Source organism: Netta rufina (assembly GCF_964035555.1).
Source record: "Netta rufina genome assembly, chromosome: Z".
Classification (NCBI taxonomy): domain Eukaryota; kingdom Metazoa; phylum Chordata; class Aves; order Anseriformes; family Anatidae; genus Netta; species Netta rufina.
Window position 1 is genome coordinate 36,052,538 of NC_140126.1, and position 21,172 is coordinate 36,073,709.

General features: G+C 40.0%; 1 protein-coding gene across 1 annotated transcript in view; it reads left to right on the plus strand.

The window, feature by feature from the left end:
- Positions 1–21,172, plus strand: part of APBA1 (amyloid beta precursor protein binding family A member 1) — an 85,359-nt gene that overhangs the window by 12,377 nt on the left and 51,810 nt on the right. The gene's annotated exons all lie outside the window — the stretch shown is intronic.

Consider the following 21,172-nt stretch of genomic DNA (forward strand, 5'->3'; position numbering starts at 1 on the left):
TCAACCTTTTTTTTTTTTTCCATTTTACCAAAGAAGAGCCTGAGCTTTGAATATGAACAGCTCTGCAGTCTCCCAGAAAGTAGTGTCCATCAGTGAGATGCAGCATATACTGTTATATTTTATCTCTTTGAGATCTTTCTGCTGCTTGTCAAGGCTGTGTGAAGTCCATTAATTCGCCAGACTTATGCAGACCTGCAGGACTGGAGCAGCAGTGAAGTGGGGTGTAGAAGGTAGCGTGGTTTCCCTCCCCGTGTGCCACGTGTTGGTTGCTCGCTCTGGTGAGGTGACCCACATGGCTGTGTCAGTGATAGCTTGTTTTGTGGAAGCCTGCTCACTGAAACAGAGAGAAACCTGTCTGTTGTGCATCCTGACTGCTGTGTTCCTCCTGACTGGTGTTAGCAGTTTGAGGAGACTGAGGACACACCACATTTTTACGGCCTGAAGTTCAGTGACAACATCTTAGAAGTGTTCAAGTCCACGTCCACTAAGCTGTATATGCATAACACAGTACAGCAATAGCCATTCTTCTGTATGAATTTTAATTGTGATTGGAAAATCAGCCAGGGAACTGTCAGCATATTTTTGTTCGGTAATAAATTTGCCAGTGTTGTTTATTGCTGTCTGTATAATCCAAACCAGAAATCACTGAGACAGTGAAGGGAAATGCATTTGCAGTCTCAAGCAAATGGACACACAACTCAGGTGCAGGATTTGTGACTCTGAGGAACCTAGTAAGGTTTAAGATTAATGTTAGCTTTTGTTTCTCAATAAATTCAAAACATGTAAAGAAGTGATTACTGCCTGGGGCTTGTTCTTAAAAAAAAAAAAAAAAAAAAAATCAGTCATGTGACATTTGGCTAATTTCACTGAAGCTTGTGCAAAGATTTGGCTTCTCTGTGTATTGTGTGCAAGGCGCTATCAGTATCTGGAAAAAGGTAATGAAAAATATTTCCAAATGCTCTTCTACTTTTTTTTTTTTTTTTTTTTTTTAATATATATATATGTGGAGCAACCAAAAAGATTAAGGTGACATTGCTGCTTTGATGCTGGGGGCGTAAGAGTAGAAGTAATGACTTGATAATCCTCTCTACATGGAAGAGATTACCTTTTTTGTTTAAAGCAGTATTTACTTAATTTTGATAGTATTTATCATGTCGCATGCTTCTGTTTACACTTCCACTAATTGCTTGGTCTAGAATAGCTCCCAGAAATGCCCCATGGAGACCAGCCCATAAGCACTTCCAGAGCAGTGAATGGCATTGCAGAGCAGGGGGTGGCATTGTGGAAGCCCTGAACAGCAGCTGAGGCCATGCATTTGAGCAGTGACATCCAAAACCTCTGAGGTGGAAATTAGTGCAAGTGAAGAGTACGATCAGTGGCATTCTTTATGAATTTAGCTTCCCTAAGTGGGATTTTCTTGCTGGGTATCCCAGGATTACAAATCCTTGGGAATCTGGAACAGCACATGAATGGGAAGCAGAAAGGGTCCGAAAGATCCTTCAATTTAGCAGAGCTCACGGTCTGTTTCTAGGGTAACTAGCTAAGCCCCTAACAGAGATTTTCATTTGCACCAAGAATGTAGAAAAAGCCATAATTTTAATGAGGAAAAAACATCTAGAGACAGCTGATTTACATCTTTGTAGCTCTGCTACAAACCTGTCAGTGATGCAAAGCTATATTTAATTTTGTGGAGTTACATATATTTAGAACCAACTGGAGGTCTATCCTTAGTATTTAATCCATGTGTTTGTTACTGTTGAAAGGCTTACTTGGGAACTAAACTGAGATGTCATTGTGGCTTTGTGGACATCTCTGAAGGATATGCCCATATGCTGTTTGGAAGCTATTTTGGAAGCAAGTTTCCACATTTCCTTTTTGGTACTGTTCTCAAACAAATCTGTTTAAGTAACTCTTAGTTCTTATTGGAAGCAATTTATTATACTCTTTTCACACTTTCTCTTTTAAATTCAGAATGGCTCAGTTGATCAGTGGCATTTTCAACCCAGTATTTGCATTGATGTAGCTAAGAACAAGATGCAACCTGTAGCCATCAATGATTTATGGCTAATTGTGTATTCTAATTTTTCATTTTTTTGAAGGTACAGTGTAAGACGTTGAAAACAAGTTTCAGAAGCAGGTGAGCTCAAAAGGAAAGATAGCTTCTTAAGATTTTGTACACTTGCTTGTAACTGGCAAAAAAAACATCCACCCAAAGGAATCTGTAAGAGAAAAACATGCTAGATAGGCTGTTTCTTAGGTAATATGCTTATTTATTAGGCTTTTTAATTTAATTATTTAATATTTAATTTTTAATTTAATTCAGGCTTCAGATAGCAAAGTGACTTTATCATTCTTCTGTCTGTCTTTTCATAATGTAGGTAGCTTTGATTCTATTCTTGCTGGAAGAATTTGCTATCATTTTTTGTGTGTTTGTTTTTGGTTAAGAAGTGAATTGGGTAATATTATAAACACAAACACAACATAGAAAAAAAAAACACAAACACAAACCCCACAAACTAGTTAGTTTGGATTCTGCATAGCTGGTTTAAGGTGATTTTTATATTAATAAGGAATTTCTTCTTGAGAACAACTAGAAATTGTTCTCCTCTAACATAGAAGTTTATGAAACTTGGGGAAATTTAAAAAAAAAAAAACTGTTGCCTGATCAGATCATATTTATGAGTGTATGGATAGGTTACAAAATATTCTAAATACTGGGATGGGAAACTGCATGTTCAAGGAATTGTCACTTTCAGATCTGCATTTCTGTATTTGAGAAGTGCTTGTGAAATTTCTCCAACACTTGATATTTTGCTCTCTGTCACAGTTCATCTTCGTATGGTTATAATGCCAGAAACCAGAAAAGTTCAATAAGAGTGTTGCAAAACTGAGAAGAAATCAGTCCTGGAGTAATGCCAAGCAGGACCATCGTTCATCAAAGAAGTGATTGCTGAGTAGGTTGATTCTGTACACAGGGAAAGAGCTAAACTTCTGGTTTGTTTGGACCCTTCTGTAGAATCCCTTGTACTAAAACTGTAATCAGTAAAATTGCAGTAGGCAAATGGAATACATGTATCTTTCCTAGAGAATGAGCACAATTACTTCTCAGGGATTGAATGACCTTTCTGTGTCTTGGACGTGTCCCATGCAGAATCCTTACATGGCTCATGAATACAGCTTCTGTATGTCTTTTCGCACAGGATTTGAGGAGTTGTTTTGTAATATGTAGCTGTCGTGTATCTCCAGAGCGCTTCTGAGAAGACAAAAAACTTGAGAAATTATACAAGGACTGGGTCACATGGAACCTGATTTTTGAGAGATTTCAGAAGTCTGCCTTTCTTAAACTGCTCTATTTCTTTCTTATCCCACTCCCCATATCCTATCTACATGTCTCCCAAAAAAAGCAGAAAATTGGTTAAGAAACAGGATAGGATGAGGATAAGGTAAATCTGAACACGTGCAGCATTGTTGACCAGATCATGCCCACAGGTTGGCCTGCTAGCAGCTACCAAACTTGCGCTTGAGTTTCCCCAAGTGGGAAGATGATTTGGGATTGCCCATGAAGCTTAAAGAAAATGTACCGTCCTTGAGACTCTTGCCCTTATTAATTTAAAATTGGTCAATGGTTAAAAAGTTATGGATGAGAAATAAGAAGTGTTTAATCACTTCAACGTGTTTATGTACCAGCCTAATAAAACAGTACCTTCCAGGCCATTTCATTGTAGCTTTTTTTTTCATTGTAGTATTATGCATACGTTGTAAATCTTACAAACTTGTTTGGTTCTTTGTTTTATTTTTTTGCTAAATAGTAATTGAAAATGAAGCTTTATTTATGCCTATGTATTTCTGTTCCAAAGGAATCAAGTTTTGTGAAAACATCAGGTATACTTCATGAATGTGACGGCCTCTCCACAGAACTGCTTACATGTAGATCCATAGCATTCATCTGCATTTTGTTTTATAATGATGAGCTCATTCTTGATCGTGTTTTTGGTGAACCCTTGTGTTAATTTTGGTGCAATATGGATTCTTAAAGAGTTAATTTTGTATGAAGTGTAGAATTGGGATTCATGTATCTAAAAGTAGATTTAAATTGTTATGCTTTTAAAAAAATAACATTTCATTTGCAATTCTGAATGGACTGTATGCCAAACCATGACTACTTCTTTTCCATTGTTTGCTTTTTCTTTCATACAGAAGCTTGATTTAGGATTAATTGAATAATTGATTACTCAGGGAGGTTATTAGAAGCCTTAAGTTTGGCTTCTCTTAGTTTCAGCACTAACCATTTTGCAATTGCAGTGATCTCTTCATGAAGAGATCGTGCAGCTGATAACACTTTTGTTTGCCCCAAACAATTTCTTACAGATGGATGAGCGCTTCAGGATAGTGTTTTTGATTACTTTAGAAGAGATGCAGAACTTCATAGTAATCACTTCTGTGTGTTTTTTGAAGTATTTTCTTTTGACATTTTTCAACAGAAGTTTGAAATAATTTTGAATCCCTGCTATCAGTAGTAGTTGTGCATCAACCAGTTGCTACACAATGAAAAACAGTGGGTTATAGAAAGCAAAACTCATCTGTTTCTCAGTTATAAATAGGTTTGCTAGACACTTGGCTGATCTCATGTATTATCTTTTCAGTGCCACAAAAGAGAATTGAAAGCATCAAAAGGAATGTATCAGCATGACTTATTAGGACAGCGATGCCATTTAGATTTATTTATTTTTAATATTTATTTATCTATTTTGTCTGGATTTCTTGGATATTATCTGAATTGACAAATGAAAATGTGGTGGACATTTTTTATTGTCACAGGATGATGATAACTGGTGCATCTCTAGCCAGCATTTTTATCTACCTTATACACCAGCACAATTTCTCCACAATTATCCTTTCCCTAAAATATAGTGCTATTTTCAGCTGATAATTCAGGTAGACTACGAAAGGAAACTAAGTATTGCCTTTTCACAGCTTTTCTAAGAGGTACCAATTCTAATTTTGAAATATTTAGCTTGGAAATTGACATCGTAACTTTCTTCTGCTTTAGATTTTCAGTTGTTTTCAGGTATGTGTAAACAATATAAAGTGTTTATTTACAAATGAGTGGATTATGTCCAGCCTTCAACTTGTGCTTTTATTAATCTCCCTTTCCATCTCTCCTTCCACATGCTTTTGGTATATGTGACCACCTTACATAGCAAGAAGGCTAGAATTTGTTTATTTTCTTCAATCCAACAATGTCAAATATCAGTGTTACAATAAAATGAAGAGAAAGGATTGCTTCTACAAACATTGACTGCTGTAAATTCTGCCATATCGGAAGGCATTCGGTTGCTACTGAGGATTATTTTTTTATTATTTTTTTGTGTGTGTGTGTGTTAGGAGTTTGGTGCTAACCTTTGGTTTAAAAACACAGCTTCTCTGGATTTCAGGGGATTTTATTTTTATTTATTTTTTTTTAAATTTTCTAGCTTGTGATTTACTCTTCTACTGAATTTCTCAGTATTTTTCCTTTGTATATTTCATGTGGGTCATTTTCAGGGAAAAAAAAGACCTTGTTAGCTAAGTTGATTCTTCTGTTTAACATTACTGTGTAGTCATGCTGAATTTCATGTTTGATTTGAAGAATGATCTGCTGCTTTTTTTCCAGCATCCTCAAAGGACGCTGTTCAAGGTCATGTGTGGAGGAGGTTGTACTTCATTACAGCTTAGCAGTCCAGAATGCCCCTTGGTGGTATCACGTACTAGTACTCTGTGAGTAGCTGGGGGTTTTACTGCTGGAGCACAGCACCAGATAAATACGTTATGGTAAGGTTTACTGGCTGGACCTGCAGTGTGGCATTTTGTCTCTGTTTTCTCACTTTGTTTCATTGGTGGAAACTTGATTAGTGGCAGAAGAAGGTTTTTTTTTTTTTAGTCTGCTACCTCTTGTTATAAATTAGTGTTTTTCTTTCAAGTATTGGTGTACTGAAATAATGGTAGCTCTGTGTGTTGTTACAGTGAAAGACTGATTCAGTCTGTAGGAGTTTTAAAACATTGAATGCACCGTATTCTGTCACATTTAGCACTATGTAAAACTACATGGGCCTTACATTGGTATGATGTGGTGGTTTCAGAGGTTGTGAACTTTGGAAGAAGGTTAAGTAGCTTAAGGAGATGCATGTGTTCTTTGTCAATGCTGAAGCAAGAGATTTACTTTGAAAAGCAGGTTAAAGAAGTGGAAAAGAGTCTAATTCTAGTAAGTTCTCCTTTTTTCCTCTTTTTTTTTTTTTTTAAGAATTGTAAAGATTTGCCAATACATTTTTATTAATCTATTGTCTTCTACATTTTTCATTCTGCTTCCTGGAGAGGAATTTTTCAAGGACTGTGATTCCTTTAGTGATTGATTATTTTGGCCATTTATTTATTTATTTATTTATAATATTTCTCTGGTAAGTGTGAGGTACAAAGGTCTCTGTGAGAAATATCTCAATAATTTTCTCAGACAGGATCTTCTTGAAGCTATTTTAGTCACAATTGCAATGGCAGGCATCCTATCGTAACCTTATATTCCCTATTACTTGATGCTTTCTTCATTGGCTGAGTACTACAGGTTTACAAACTACTAGGCAATTAGTACTATACCATGTATGTACAATTTTATTTGACCAACCTTTAATTTCTTCTTTTCCTTTTTTTTTTTTTTCCCTTCTTCTCTCTTGACTAGAGGGCCCATGATTTTCGTTTTTACTGATTTCACACTGCTTGTTCTGTTTTTTGTATTTTGGGGCAGTGGGACCCTCCTCTTACCTGCTTAACATACTCCTCACTGCTGTGCTGCTGTCATGCCTGCACAATCACTTCTGAATCCGCAAGGTTAGTGGAATTTTCCACTGCAAAAACACCTCCTATTGCAGAAACACTACTTTGTTTCTCACAGTCTCCTTGTTCTAAAAGCAGAGGCATCTGCTATGGAGATGTTTTGTTTTGCTGTTTATGTTTAATTTAGTATTCTTTTCTCAGCCGTTCTTACATTCTCAGCATTTCTGAGGAAGTCAGTGAAATAAGAGCAACCACATACCACTAACTCAGTGCTGAATTGGAAATCTATATCAGGATTTTGTAGGATTTTGTGAGTAATACTCAATATTTTCATTAATGGTGTGAAAACTTCAGTGGAGAGGCAGCAGCCTGGGAGGCAACACCGGTGTTTTGGAGGACAGAAAACGATCATGACGCGTTTTCAGAGGGTGAAGGGAAAGGCTGGTGCTGCTCTTCAGCAGGGGCAAGGGTGAGATGGACGGGAGCAGCGGGCTAAGCAGTAGGTCTGCAGAAACCGTCTGTGTGGGTTGCAGGTATTCACAGTGTGAGAGGAATTGTCAGTATGGTATTGCTGCTGAAAGGCAAGGGCTGTACCGAGGGTACAGGAATGTAGCCCTAGCAGAGGCATGAAGGGCTCCTGGAGAGGACGTGGGTGCTGTGTCCTGTTTGCACTCTGCATTGGAATGAGTTTGGAAGCGAGCACTTAGGTGGGTAGGGAAGGCTATGAAAAGTGAGACAGGTGGGGATTGTTTCAGCCAGGGAAGAGGAGGGCCTTGCAGGTTACTGAAATAGTGCAGCTGCACTAAAGAGAAGGTGGGCAGTCTGTGCTTGGTTTGACAGGGATGGTGTGAGTAACCAGCTTCCACTGAAGCAGTGCAGAGTCAGGCTAGAGTTTGGGAAAACCTTGCTAATAGTAAGAACATTGAAACACTCAAACCAGAGCAGGTGACCATGGATGCTAGGAGGCCTCTGGAATCAATAAATACTTTTATCAGAAATGCCACAGGTGTCATTTATGACAGGAACAGGGACATTGATACCATTTTATGTAAAACAACATCTCAAGGTATGAATGACTAGTGATTGTAGAGCTTTTGGTATGCCACCTGTGCAGTTTGATTGTTGGTCTTTTTTTGTCAAAGGCCTGAAGTTAATCCACTGGGGAGGGGATGTGCTTAAATATGCCCACCCCTTCCTTTCTTTTTGTAGCCCAATGTTATAAAGAAAAAGAAATTTATACAAGTTTCAGCCAAGTTTGGAAGAAAAGCAGAGATCTCAAAAATAAATAAATCCGTTCATATTTCTTGACATTATTGATCAGATAATAGGAAAATGAGTTGAGTACCTACACTGAGAAAAAGAGGAGCTGAACTTCTTTACATGTAAATTTGGCAGTAGCCATTTGACTAGGCAGATTTGTGTATTGGACAACCATTGCATGTGTAGCTCTGGACTCATCACAAATTGTTCTGTTTGGCAAAGATCAGGAACCCATAGGAATTTGAGCTTTTCTTGAGTTGTCTGAGTAACAAAGTTGCAGCCATCCCCCTACCACAGATACCACCCACTAAACCATGTCCCTAAGCACCATGTCCAAACTTCCCTTAAACACCCCAAGGGACGGTGACTCCACCACCTCCCTGGGCAACCCGTCCCAATGCCTGAACTTCCCTTGGCACAACTTGAGGCCATTCCCTCTAGTTCCATCACTAGTTACCTGTGAGAAGAGGCCGACTCCCAGCTCCTCACACCTTCCTTTCAGGTAGCTGTAGAGAGCAATAAGGTCTTCCCCGAGCCTCCTCTTCTCCAGACCAAACACCCCCAGTTCCCTCAGCTGCTCCTCATGGGACTTGTGCTCCAGGCCCTTCACCAGCTCTGTGGCCCTTCTCTGGACACGCTCCAGGGCCTCAATGTCCTTCTTGTAGTGAGGGGCCCAAAGCTGAGCACAGTACTCAAAGTGCAGCCTCACCAGAGCAGAGTACAAGGGGACAATCACCTCCCTGGTCCTGCTGGCTGCACTATTCCTGATACAGGCCAGGATGTTGTTGGCCTTCTTGGCCAGCTGGGCACACTGCTGGTTCATGAGCATTAACCAGCACCCCAGATCCTTTTCCTCTGCACAGCTTTCTAGCCGCTCTGCCCCAGGCCTGTAGCGCTGCGTGGGGTTGTTGTGACCAAAGTGCAGGACGCGGCACTTAGCCATGTTGAACCTCATCCCATCGGCCTCTGCCCATCGACCCAGCCTGTCCAGGTTGGAGAGCCTTCCTACCCTCCAGCAGATTGACACTCCCCCCCAGCTTGGTGTCGTCTGCAAACTTGCTGAGGGTGCACTCAATTCCCTCATCCAAATCATCAATAAAGATATTAAAGAGGATGGGCCCCAACGCTGTTCCCAGGGGAACACCGCTGGTGGCTGGTCAGCAGCTGGATTTCGTTCCTTTCATCACCACTCTGTGGGTCCGGCTGTCCAGCCAGTTTTTAACCTAGCAGAGTGTACCTGTCCAAGCCTTGGGCTGCCAGCTTCTCCAGCAGAATATTTGTGTAATTTATAACACTTGACTTCTTCCATTATCTTTTCCTTTGTACTAATTAGAATTAATATGTAATCTGTAGCAGGCAAGATGAGAACCATGTATGCATTTGGGAGAATACCAGAGACCTTGTCATAATTGTAACTAGCGATTTGCAATACACAGTTCAGATGCTAAGCTGAAATCTTGCAACATATACCCAAGGGGCTTCTTCTCAACAGGGCGTCTGTTTATTATTCATGGTTTTAAATGAGGGGTGTAGACCCAGTGTAATTAATGGTTCTTTACTAGTGTTTTAAACATGTTAGTATGTATTCTGTATTGAATGCTAGCTGTCCTCTCCCATGTTGGTTAGAAATTGCAACACATCTAAGCATCCTTTTTACACAGGTAGCCAGTGAATGGTGTAGAAGGAGTTTGGCTTTCTTGCTTTTCAAGTAGATTTGAGATCCAGGAAAGCTCCAGTTGGATGAGCCTCTCTCTTTCAGAATTTGAAGCCTCTACCCCTGTCTGTATATGTGAACTATTTTCACCTGGGCTGTAAACCATGTGGCTGACAGTCTGACAAGAAACTTTGGTTTATGATGGAGCATGACCTGGGTTAGGACACGTCTGCTCTGTGAGCTGTGATCATGGCATGTTTCCTGCCTGTCTTCTGAATGCAGGTTCTGTGAGGCAATGTAACAGCGCAGTGGGTGTTTGCAAATTAATAATGTCAAGGCCACAATTGAAGCTTGGAGTAATCGGTTTTGCAGGCTGATGTTGCTTTTGCTCAATTTTCCTGGGTGTTGTCTCCAAGAGCAGCTCTGCTCTTTTCTTTTTGCTTACTGAATGATTTTACATTGGGGAAAATGTCCAAAATAATTCCCAAAGGAAATGAAGGAATTTGGAGGAGGTCTGCTTGGTGCAAAATACTGTCATATCTCTAACTAATTGAGAATAGAAATATAATTTGGTTCATGTCACAAATAGAACAGTACGCCTGAGAGAACACGAATGGAAATTGCTTATGCAGTAAGGAAGCGTGGACTGCATTATGCTGGGTACTATTTTGCACGTGTAATCTGCAAATCCATTCTGCTCAGATTCTTATCCTGTGCGTCTCTCTATAGAATTAGAGTGCTTCAACATAAATGAATGAGCAATGTAATTAGTTTATCTCAGCATTTATCCATGTTGATTTTCAATCCAAATTGTACCTTGGGACATCTTGCTGTCCAGTTTGGCCTAAAGCTTCTAGAGCTTGTAGAGGGAATAGTATAGCTAAATTTATGAAAATGTTTAAAATTGTAATTAATTTTTTTTACACAGTAGAAAAACAGGACAATAATAAGATAAATAAGATCAAAACAGATAAAGTAAATGACTTCTGAAGGTGAACAATCATGATTTATTCCGGTTCAAATACAACAGTTTTCCTTTTTTTTTTTTTTTCGTTTTGGGTGGTTAGTGACTACACAGAAGTCATTTATATTGTCTGTATTCTAGAAATAAGGTTTTAATCTGGAAGGATTTTTAAGATTGTTTTCTGTCATCTTTGAAAGGTCCTGCATATCGGGGAGGGTCTCCCTCCATTTGAGAAAGGCAAGCGTTGCCCCCATCTTCAAAAGAAAAGGACATCTGGCAACTGTAGTCTGATTAGCCTTACTTTTGTCCCTGGAAAAAATCCCGGAGTGGGTCCTGTTGGAACACATTTCTGGGGATGTGTTGTAGCAGGCAGTGACTGGGAGCAGGTAGCATGGTCAGTCTGCTGGAGGGCAGGGCTGCCATTCAGAGGGACCTAATTGGACAAGAGAAACTGAACAGGTTGAAATTAAGAAAGAAAAAAAAAAAAAGACAAAAACTGAGACTAGCCCCTGTGTGGCTGAATCCCTGGCAGTGATGCAGGTCTGGACCGAAGGGGCCAGGGAGCATCTCTACAGAGATCATGAGCTGCCCTGTGCCAGTAAGGTGGGTGGACCTTGGCTGCAGCTGCACACACACACACACAGCTACTCTTGTATTCCCCCTCCTCAACAGGATGGGGGAGAAATAAGGTGAAAAGATTATGGGTCTAGATAAAGAAAGGGGAAATCATGTACCAGTTATTGTCACAGGCAAAGCAGACCTGACTTGGGAATAATTAAAGTTTTGTCATTTATAAAAATAGAGAGGAATGCTGAGGAGCAAAGACAAGGCTAAAGACCTTCCCCACAGCTCCTCCTCAGGCTCAGCTTCACTCCTTCATTCCTGACTTCTAACTTCTCCGGAGCAGCACAGGCAGGACGAGGAATCAGGGTTTGTAACACTTCGTCCCAGCTGCGCCATCCTCCTCATTTCTCCCCTGCTTCAGCATGGCATCCCTCCCACAGCAGGGTCTGTTCCATCAGGAGCAGCCTGCTCCACCGGGGGCTCCTCCACCCATGGGGGGGCTGCAGCGTGGAGATCTGCTCCATGTGGGACCCATGGGCTGCAGGGGGACAGCCTGCTCCACAGGGGCCTCTCCCTGCACAGCCCGCAGGGGAACTGCTGCTGCCTGCCTGGAGCACCTCCTGCCCTCCTGCTGCACTGGCCTGGGGGGCTGCAGGGCTGGTGCTCACTCCTCTCTCTGACAGCTGCTGTACAGCTTTTTATTTACCCTTTCTTAAACAAGTTTTCCCAGAGGTGCCACCATCTTGGCAGTGCGGCCCAGGCAGTGCTGGCTCCTGTTGGAGCTGGCAGGAAGTGGCTGTGCCCAGCACAAGGCAGCTACGGCCTCCCCCTGCAGAGATCCCACCAAAACCTTGCAATATAAACCAGTCCCAGCCACTTCAGCCAGGCTTAAAATTGAATAAAACAACCCATCGTGCACCAAAATGTCAGCCAGTCAGGGAAGCACATGGTGTTGCTGCTCGAACTTAGTTAAAAGAGTGGCTGCTGCATCAAGAGATCAGAGCTCTTGGAGGATCCACACCAAGGTGACACCCCTGACAGACTGCAGCCCATGGAGGAACAGAAGCCTGGAACAGAGAAAATGCATTATAAGGAAGGAGCAGTGGAAGGAGACATGCAGGAAGCAAAGAGCAGTAGAAGAAGTACACAGTAATAAACCCACCCTCCTACCCTACCTATTGCCTTACCATAGGATTTGAGGACTAGGCATAACATGCAGTGAAAACAAGGAAAGCTGAGACTGAGAAGAGAGAGGAAGAGGTGTTGGACCAAATCTCAGCCTGAGGAGGGAAGAAAGATTTCACAAAATTTCATGTTGTGAAAATGTTGATTAGTTAAATGCTGGTCAGTTAAATGTAAGCTATATGCAAATATCCTGCGTTACTGTAGCAATTGTTAAATCTAACATAATTGCATTGATTAACAGAAGCTCGCAAGAATAGTGCTACAGTGTTAGTCAAAGTCCATTATCCAAGTGTCCTGTTTCTGGCCACGAACACTTAGGAAAAAGTATAAAAACAAAGAGTATGTTACGGTGTTTTCTCAACCTTACAGCATTCCAAGAATTTCCTCACTCAGAAATGAGGTATAGTCATCCTTTCAAAATGAGAGAAAGGTGAAATGTGTAGAGGAATACCCTTCTACAGAAATTGGTGTGTTTTCACCAGTTCCTGATGTCTCAGATAATCCTGTGCATAAAAATTTGATGTTTTAAGAACAGCTAGGCTTGAAACACTTTTGTTGCTTTCCCCAGAGCCCCAGATTTGAAAGCTGTTGCAAAACCAACTAATTTCCTTACTAAACTTAACGCCAGTTAATTCTTTTACCAATACCATCATTCAGTTTAAAAAATGTTGATTTTTTTTTTCCACTTCCAGCTTCTTAGGTTTTTATTTTATTAAAATCAAGATCAGCTCTTCCAGACTCTTCTAGGAAACCAGAAAGCTTGCCCTAATTATGCTTGTGAATTGTTCCAGTACCTGTTCCAGTTTCTGTACCTGTTCATTGGTTCTGATTGAGATGCCGGCTGAGGACTCAGTAAGATCTTGTGGTTTTGCTTGTGAACTTGTTTGGTTTGCTGCCTGAATTCTGATCTTGATTCCTGGGAACTGAACAGAAGCAATTCTGGGCTCCACAGACTGAGTGAGACCTCTGTATTGAATATATGTAACTATTTTCCTTTGAATAATACATGAAGGAGCTCTCCAAAGATGCAAATGTCCAATGAAGATACGTTTACAGGAATTAAAATTGATGCCTTGTTCTCAAGCAGTAAATCTTAAGATGCTCTAGACTAAAGGGCATTAGAAGCATCTTGAAATAATCAAAAACCAAGAAGTCTAAATGATGAAATCAGTGCAATTAGATATTTTGTTGATCTAAATGGTATCTTTACCTTGATTAACCTTGTGCAAGCTTGGTTTTACATTTCATTATTCATTTTTGAAGATTCTGTACTTTTTCCTCCTCCCTTTGTGCCTGATGACCTTCCATGAAATCTAAATTTCTGATCTTTAGGGTTTTCTTTTGTTCAACACTGAACAAGTACATAAAATTGTGTAATGGAATGGTAAAACAACTCTTGTATTCAGAAAAGCAGTCCTTAAAATATTTCAGAAGTTAGAGCCAAGAAGGAGAAAGCAAGAAACTTTGACAACATTTTCCACAATGCTATATTTAAACTTTTCCATGTTAAAAGTATTTCAGACTAAAGTCTTGGTGTTAAACTAACTATTCAGTCTTCCTAGAAAACCTCTGCAGTGTACATTGTCAAGGTACACTTAAAATGAGCCCAAAATAATCAGAATTTGGTTTTGGAAATGTTTATGTATTTGCCTCATGCAGAGCTAAGTGCTGTGCAGGTTCATACCACATTGGTCTCAAATCAAAGGGAGGGCTACAAGAACAGACCCTTCTGTGCCTATAGAGGACCTTTAAGATTTGCTTGTCTTGTAGCATGGGCCTTGGAGTCCACTTTCAGGAAAGGTATAATTGGAGCTGGAGTTAGTCAGACTGAGGTTACTTCATCACAGAACTGGTTTTCAGTGTAGCATTCCAGAAATACGAATGGTTAGCCTTGGCTTTGTAAGTTTTTTCTGTACAACATGGTTGTCTGTACACAGCACTATTCTGTAGGTTTTCCTCATTCAGCCTGCTAGTGTGCCTACAACTTTTGATCCTAACCAGTTTAAATACAAGATGTTTTCCATATCTCCGTGTGCATTCAGGTCTGAAGCTGTCTGCTGAGAAACCACACAGAGATGCCAATCTGTAGTTTGCACCTTGCATAGTTGAGTGCTATCCATGGACACAGTGCACAAAGTTTGCCTTGTGAAATACCAACCGACGTTTCAGGAAGCGAATTTAGTTTGTGTTTGTATGCTGCCTGGTATGGGTCTATCGAAGTCCAGTCCTTTGGGATTACAAAGCTGAGAAGATAGGATTGATGTCTGATTACCTTTTGGAAGGAAATATCTGATCCTTTCTTCCAGGAACAAACTCTTAAACTTGCCTCTTGTCTACTTGGGATTGAAAAATAAATTGCTTAAAGGAGGTGAAATTAATCCCTTACAAAATTCAACAAATCTGATTTGGGCCATTCTTTGAACGTCAGGTTGTGTCTGTGGTTTTTCAGTCCTATCTCTTGAGAACTCTGCAGGTATTTCTTAATGGGTTGTAAGATGGCATTGTTAATGCAGAACTTAAGTTTGGAAGGTTTTTCAGCCTTCTCTCTATTTTTTGTCACCCCACTGTCAAGTTGAGTAGGATTAATAAAGCACCATTATTGAATCCTATCAGAAGAAGGATTTTATGTTTTCCTGCTGTTTTTTCAGGCAATTTTTAAAGGATAAAGTACTGAAATTTTAAATGTATTAAAGGAGGTGACAAAGCTTGTGGGCATCCTTAGAGCCCTTGTTGAAGGCACTGACAGTTTTCCTTCCAAAGTAGTTTCAAGATTAGATGGACAGCATATGCGGATTAAAAGGATCAGTCTGTGTCCTGGCCTGTGAAGAGAATCTGGGTCTGCCCTGAGGCAGTGCTGTGAAACTGCTGAATTGCCCTCTGCCTTTAAAAGCGTTTCCCATAATATTTTAGGACATTTGCAAGGAATCTTCTGACCTCTTTGTGATGCCCATTTGCTTCAGTGAGGCTACATACAGCAAGTAGGACTTCCCAGGCAGTCCTCAACCCTGTAAACTGAAAAATTACGCAGTTTTGCTGAAAAATACAGCATCCATTTCAAACAACAAAAAACCATACCACTTCAGCTTGCTGCCAGCTACTTAGCACCTGGAAGACCTTACAATCTTACAACATGAAGAGCAACTCAGCTCTCTCTACTTGCAATGTCTCTTCACTATAACACCTGATTTTAAGTGCTGTCCAGTTTGATTTAAAGGAAATAAAATATTCCTGTTCTTAACCTCTTGCATCTCTGTGGCAGTGCACAGAAAATTTGGTGATAAATTTTACAGTTAAATTCACAGTCTTTATTTATAGATATTTAAATCTCAGTCAGCTGCAGTCAGTAAGCCTGATTTAACTTGAAATGAAAAATTTACATCATATATAATTAATGTGCTTGAGATATGTTTGATTTAATTACCGCTGTTGCATTCATTTATGTACCAAGTAGACGTTTCTCATAAATTCTCCAGATAATTATCTTCAGGAGATGTGTTGCAGGTTTACACTGGTTTTTTATTTATAAATTGAATTCTTAAGTAGACTCGCTTTATTTTAAGCTTTATTTTGGTCCCTGGCACAAAAATAAAATAGGTGAAGGAATGAAGGAAATAGGGTGTGACTGTTACCAGTGCTTATAGAAGTTGATTATTTTTTTTAATTTTTATTTATTTTTTATTTCTTCCTCCTCCCCACTGTATTTCATGTTGCTAGTGCCGTGTCTGTCATTTTAGGACTAGCTGACTGAAAATGTCCTTTTCGTTTTCAGAATTCACTGCAAATATTCACTGATTGATTTTCACTGCAGTCTAGTAACCTGAATTTTGTAGTGCCATGCTATTTGCTTATTGTTCACAGAAAGGGATACTAAAGGAGAGGTTTTATGTGACTTGCCCACTGCCAAGAAGGGTTTAGATAGAAATCAAGAATTTTTGGGTGCTAGCTATGTTCTTGGAGCATCTCTTTCTGTCTCAGTACAAAATACTCAACATATTATAAGCTTGAAGCAGTGGCACAAGGTTTACCATCAACGTTGTTCAAGCACTGCAGCTGTTCAGTGCTTTGGTAAGTTCAATGCAGGAAATTGGACTCCAATATTTTTTCAAAACCACTTTTCTAGTGGTGATTAGCAGAAATAATTAACCTTTTTGGTCAAGACTATTTTTATTTAATAATTTTTTAACTGAGAAATATTTTAGTCAAGCTGGTTTGGGTTTAGTTTTGCAGGCTTGCATCAGCTGCGTATCAGATGCACAGAGCAGGGAGTGTCTTGTCTGTGTCTGGCTTGGTACTAATCATTAGAGCAAAATGTACCGTGCTGGATCCCACAGCCTGAAGGAGCTGAGGCATCTGCTGCTCCATGGCCCAGGGCCCGAACCAGTAGCGAGGCCAAGCGTGAGCTCCCAGGGGACACACACACACACGGCCTGTGCTCCTCTGTCCAAGTGGAGATGGGCTTTTGATGGGCCTGGGGTAGCTGGGGCAGGGTGTTTTTTGGGCTATCCCCATCTGCCAGTGCCTTTCTCTGCTCGGTGGGTGTGCAGATGAGATTTTATCCCATAACCTAACACACAACCTGTAAGAATGTCAGAAATATCTGCTATCTACATACATTTCTGTTACTGGCAAGGTCTGACACTCCCTCCATCATACAAAGACTTTAGACTTGGCTGATGTAAGTTATTAAGACGGTTATTGATTAAAGGAATAAGAAAATAAACACTAGGAGGAAATGGGTAGAACAACAAAGTGATCTACCCAAAGTAGTCTATGCTATTTGCAATCAAATATAACAGTTTACGAGTTTACAATGATGCAGAATAATGCGGATTCCAAGGAATCACATATATGATCACCAGCATATTACAGCTTTTTAAGTATCAATGTGTAAATATATTCCCCACCTCCCTGCAAAGTCTTAAGAAACTGCTGGAGAGCATATTGTCCCAAGGGGGTCTCCCCCAAACTCCTTGTGGGCATGAATCCCTGTGTTAGTCATCTGTAGCTGTCCACACAGCCATCTCCTTCCATTTTTCTCCACCAGCTTTGATATATTTTTCCTATTTTTTTTCCCCCCTGAGTTTGGACCTAGCTTTTCATGACCTTTGTACCTCCTTGTGTCTGACACAACTATTGCCAAGCAAACAGCCCTCCCATAGCTGATTATTTGCTGTTGGTCCCAGTTTTGCTACATTCATACCCAGCTTTCCTATTTCTGATGCTATACAGACAATTTAGGCTTTATGTAGTGTTATCAACGGGACTGCCCCAGTGTGAGTGGCCTGGCAGCCTGAAATTCACCTATTACTACCATCTTGGAGTGGCTAGATTTGGTTGACATTGTTTGTTTCTGTTTGTTTTGCTTACCCTAAAATCTGATCTCAGTATTTGTAGTTGCCTTTTTAAACTGGTTGTTTTTTGTGTTGTTGGCTTTTTTTTTTTTTTTTTTTCCTTTCTTTGTTTTCCAGGGGACTAAATAAAGTCATTTCCTTCAGCCTTTTCTCAGAGGTCTTGTGTTCCAAGCATCTTGTAATTATTTGTTTGCTGGTGCCTCTCCCAAGTCTATTATCCTCATCCTGTCACTCACAGAATCCTGCTGTTCCTACAAACCTAAACTTCATTGTTTTGTAATTGGGACACAATTATCTACCACGTCTTGTTTTTCAACACTAATTCCTCTGCATTTAGCCAGAATAAAGGGTCCTTTCCTCATAGCCTTCTCAACTTTCTGAAGCAGGAAAGACCCTTGTATTCTTTTAGGATTAGAGTACTTCAGATGGGATGGACCTACAAAGATCAGATCCAACTGCGGTAACTGTATCTCGTATAGCTGTCTCACCAATTCCCTGAGTTAATGAGTTATTGTATTTTACCATCACAGCCTGTCTGTTGGGTAGTTGGGGTAACTAGTTAGGAACTAGCACACTGTTTTGTGCTTTGTCTCAGTTTCCTTTATAATCCTTTAGGAACTGTTGCAAGTTCCAGCTGCATCCTAGATACAAGTGCTAAGACAAAGTTACTGTTGTCTTAACCTGTCTTTTCCCATGAGTTTTGTCAAAAAACAGTTTAATACTTTTTGCTGTTGCTGAGATAGTATTATTCATCTGTGCATTTTTGGCCATCCTTGATTTGCCAGACAGGACCTCTCAGTTGAGAAAATTAAAACCCTTTTTTTGTTTGTGTAGCCGTGTGCTCGTTTCCAGTTGTGCATCTGCCCCTGCTTGAGTCTTCACACCTGAGTAGGAGATTGAAGAGGGAGCCACCTGTGTCCCTGACTATTTTAGCTGTCTCATAGAAACTAAGCATTTCTGGTCTGTTACGGCCGTATCTGGAAATGTCATTATAGCATGTGACTAGGTAACATAGGGAAGGAGGGGCCCCAGAGGGGAGAGTGGAAAGGTAATTAAACTCTCTGAAGCCAATAGTCTTTTAATATTGCAGAACAAAAAGTTACAGCCTGTACTCACCTGAAATCGTTTATTTAGTATTTAAGCTTCCTGAATTGCATTTGAGAGTCAGGCACATCCATCGGTGTGCTTCTGGAAATGTCTGTGGTCTTCATCTGTATTTCAGAGCATGACTGCAAAGGAAATTGTCTTACCTTATGCTCTCAGCCTGTCCTCTTCAGACTGATTGTGCCGTCACCACAGTTTCTCTACCAGTTTGACTTGCAGAGACCTGAGAACATCAGCCGAGAGACCCCTTGCAGACAGGATCGTGTGCAGTCATATGGAGGGATCTGTCAATCTGTTTGGTGCAAGAGGTGTTAGTGGGTTACGCCAAAGTGTCCTAGAAACCATATTTTACCAACTGAAGCATTTTAGAAGAGATGTTTGTTTGTTTCTGGTTTGGTTTATTAGTTTTTTTCTTGCTGAAATAATGTCAAATCATAGACAAATAACCTCTTCTTGTTTAGAGAAATGCAGCAGCATAGAACTGTTTAGGAATGGATTTTAAGGAGAAGCTGATTTCCTAACGCAAACTGGGTAATGCTTCTTCCTGAAAATTAAATATACTGGCTTAACTTCAGCGTACTACATACCACATATAAGCATAATGACAAGTAAGTGTGTTTTAGTCAAGCAAACTGTAAGTTGGTTCTAGTTGTGTGACGACATCCAGGATTCGGAACATTGCACTGGTGGTTCTTTACACTGTTAAAAAAATAGTAAAGAACTGAAGTTAAAACAGAAGTCATACATTATATATCATTCAGTTTGAATGAGACGTAGTTGAGTAGTTCATCATATTTGGACACCTATTTAGCATTTTATACAACGTGATGTTCCTTATAAGAAAAACTGAAGTAAAGTTACCATTTTGGACTTCGGTGGAATTCTATGCCTAGCTCCAAATGACATCAAGAAAGTTTTACTCGATAGTCATTGTGTTTACTGTTAGCTTGACTGTACTTTGTAGTTTTGTAGAAATCATAGTTTCATCAGTATTAACTACTGGGGACAAAAAGAACATTTGGTATTCTCAATTATGCAGCTAGTTTAAAAAAAAATCATCAAAGTATTAGTAAGCGTCTACATTGCTGATGATGCCTGCAGTGTAGCGACTTCACCAATATAAAATGTTGAAGTGTTCAGAGAAGGAAAGGACAAATTTGGGCTTAAAACTATTGTTTAATTTTGAACTCTGAAGGTTCTTTTTAACCTTTTAGCTCATTTTTGCAGTTCCACTAAGCTAACAGAGTACGTTATCAACTGTGGCAGCAGAGGGTCACTAATAACCATATAGAACCCTTAAAGATTTGTGTTTTGCTGTATCAGAAAATTTACGGAAGCTTTATATTAAAAACTGAAAGCAATTCTGCATAGAATTACTCACACAATGATAAAATGTCTTGGAGGAGAGAATGGTCACAAAACTTGCAAGCACAGGTGTTATTGGCTGTTTCTGAATATTTTATATTAAGTAGGCATAATTCTCCTTTGGGTAGAAGCGTGTCACTCTCTGTGTTTTAGTCTTGTGCCAGAATCTGGCTTCAGAACTGAAAGTGTATGAAAGTATAAGGAAACTTTACTCCATTTAGATTTTTTTCAAAACAAGACTTAACCCTCAGAAAAACAGAGAAAAGAGTGTAGATTAAAATTGTGAGTATTCAAAACATTAATGTTACTGTTGTATAATGAGCTCAATGATGTGATTACAGAAGGCTTTTGTTTAATTGTTACTGTGGTGCAGTCTGTAAAATGGGCTTTTGAGTACACTAGTTGGGAGATGGGAAAAAAAAAACACTTCTCAAACCTCAGTTCTGATTATATTTCGGTGTCATGTTTACAAATACCATCTATGCTTACTAGTACCAAAGAGCTTAGAAGGTGTACTGGGTCTGGCTGGAATGTTAACTTTCCCGGCAGCAGCCCATTCAGTGCCGTACTCTGTACTTGTAGCTGGAACAGCAGTGTTATCACACCAGTGTTGTGTCTACTGCTGAGCAGCAGTGGCACAGCATTGGGCCTTTCTCTAACCCTCCTAGGGGGTGGGCAAAAAGTGAGGAGAGAAACATCACTAGGGCAGCTGACCTAAACCAATCAAAGGGATATTCCATACCATGTGGTGTCACACTCAGCAATAAAAGGTGGAAACAGGAAGAAGAGGGGAGGGGTGGGCTCTCGTTGAGAAGACGTCGGTCCTCCTCTCGAACACCGGCTGCGTGCGTTGAGGCCTTGCTTCAAGGACGTGGTCAATCATCGCTCATTTGTGGGAAGTAGAGAGTAATTTCTTTCCTC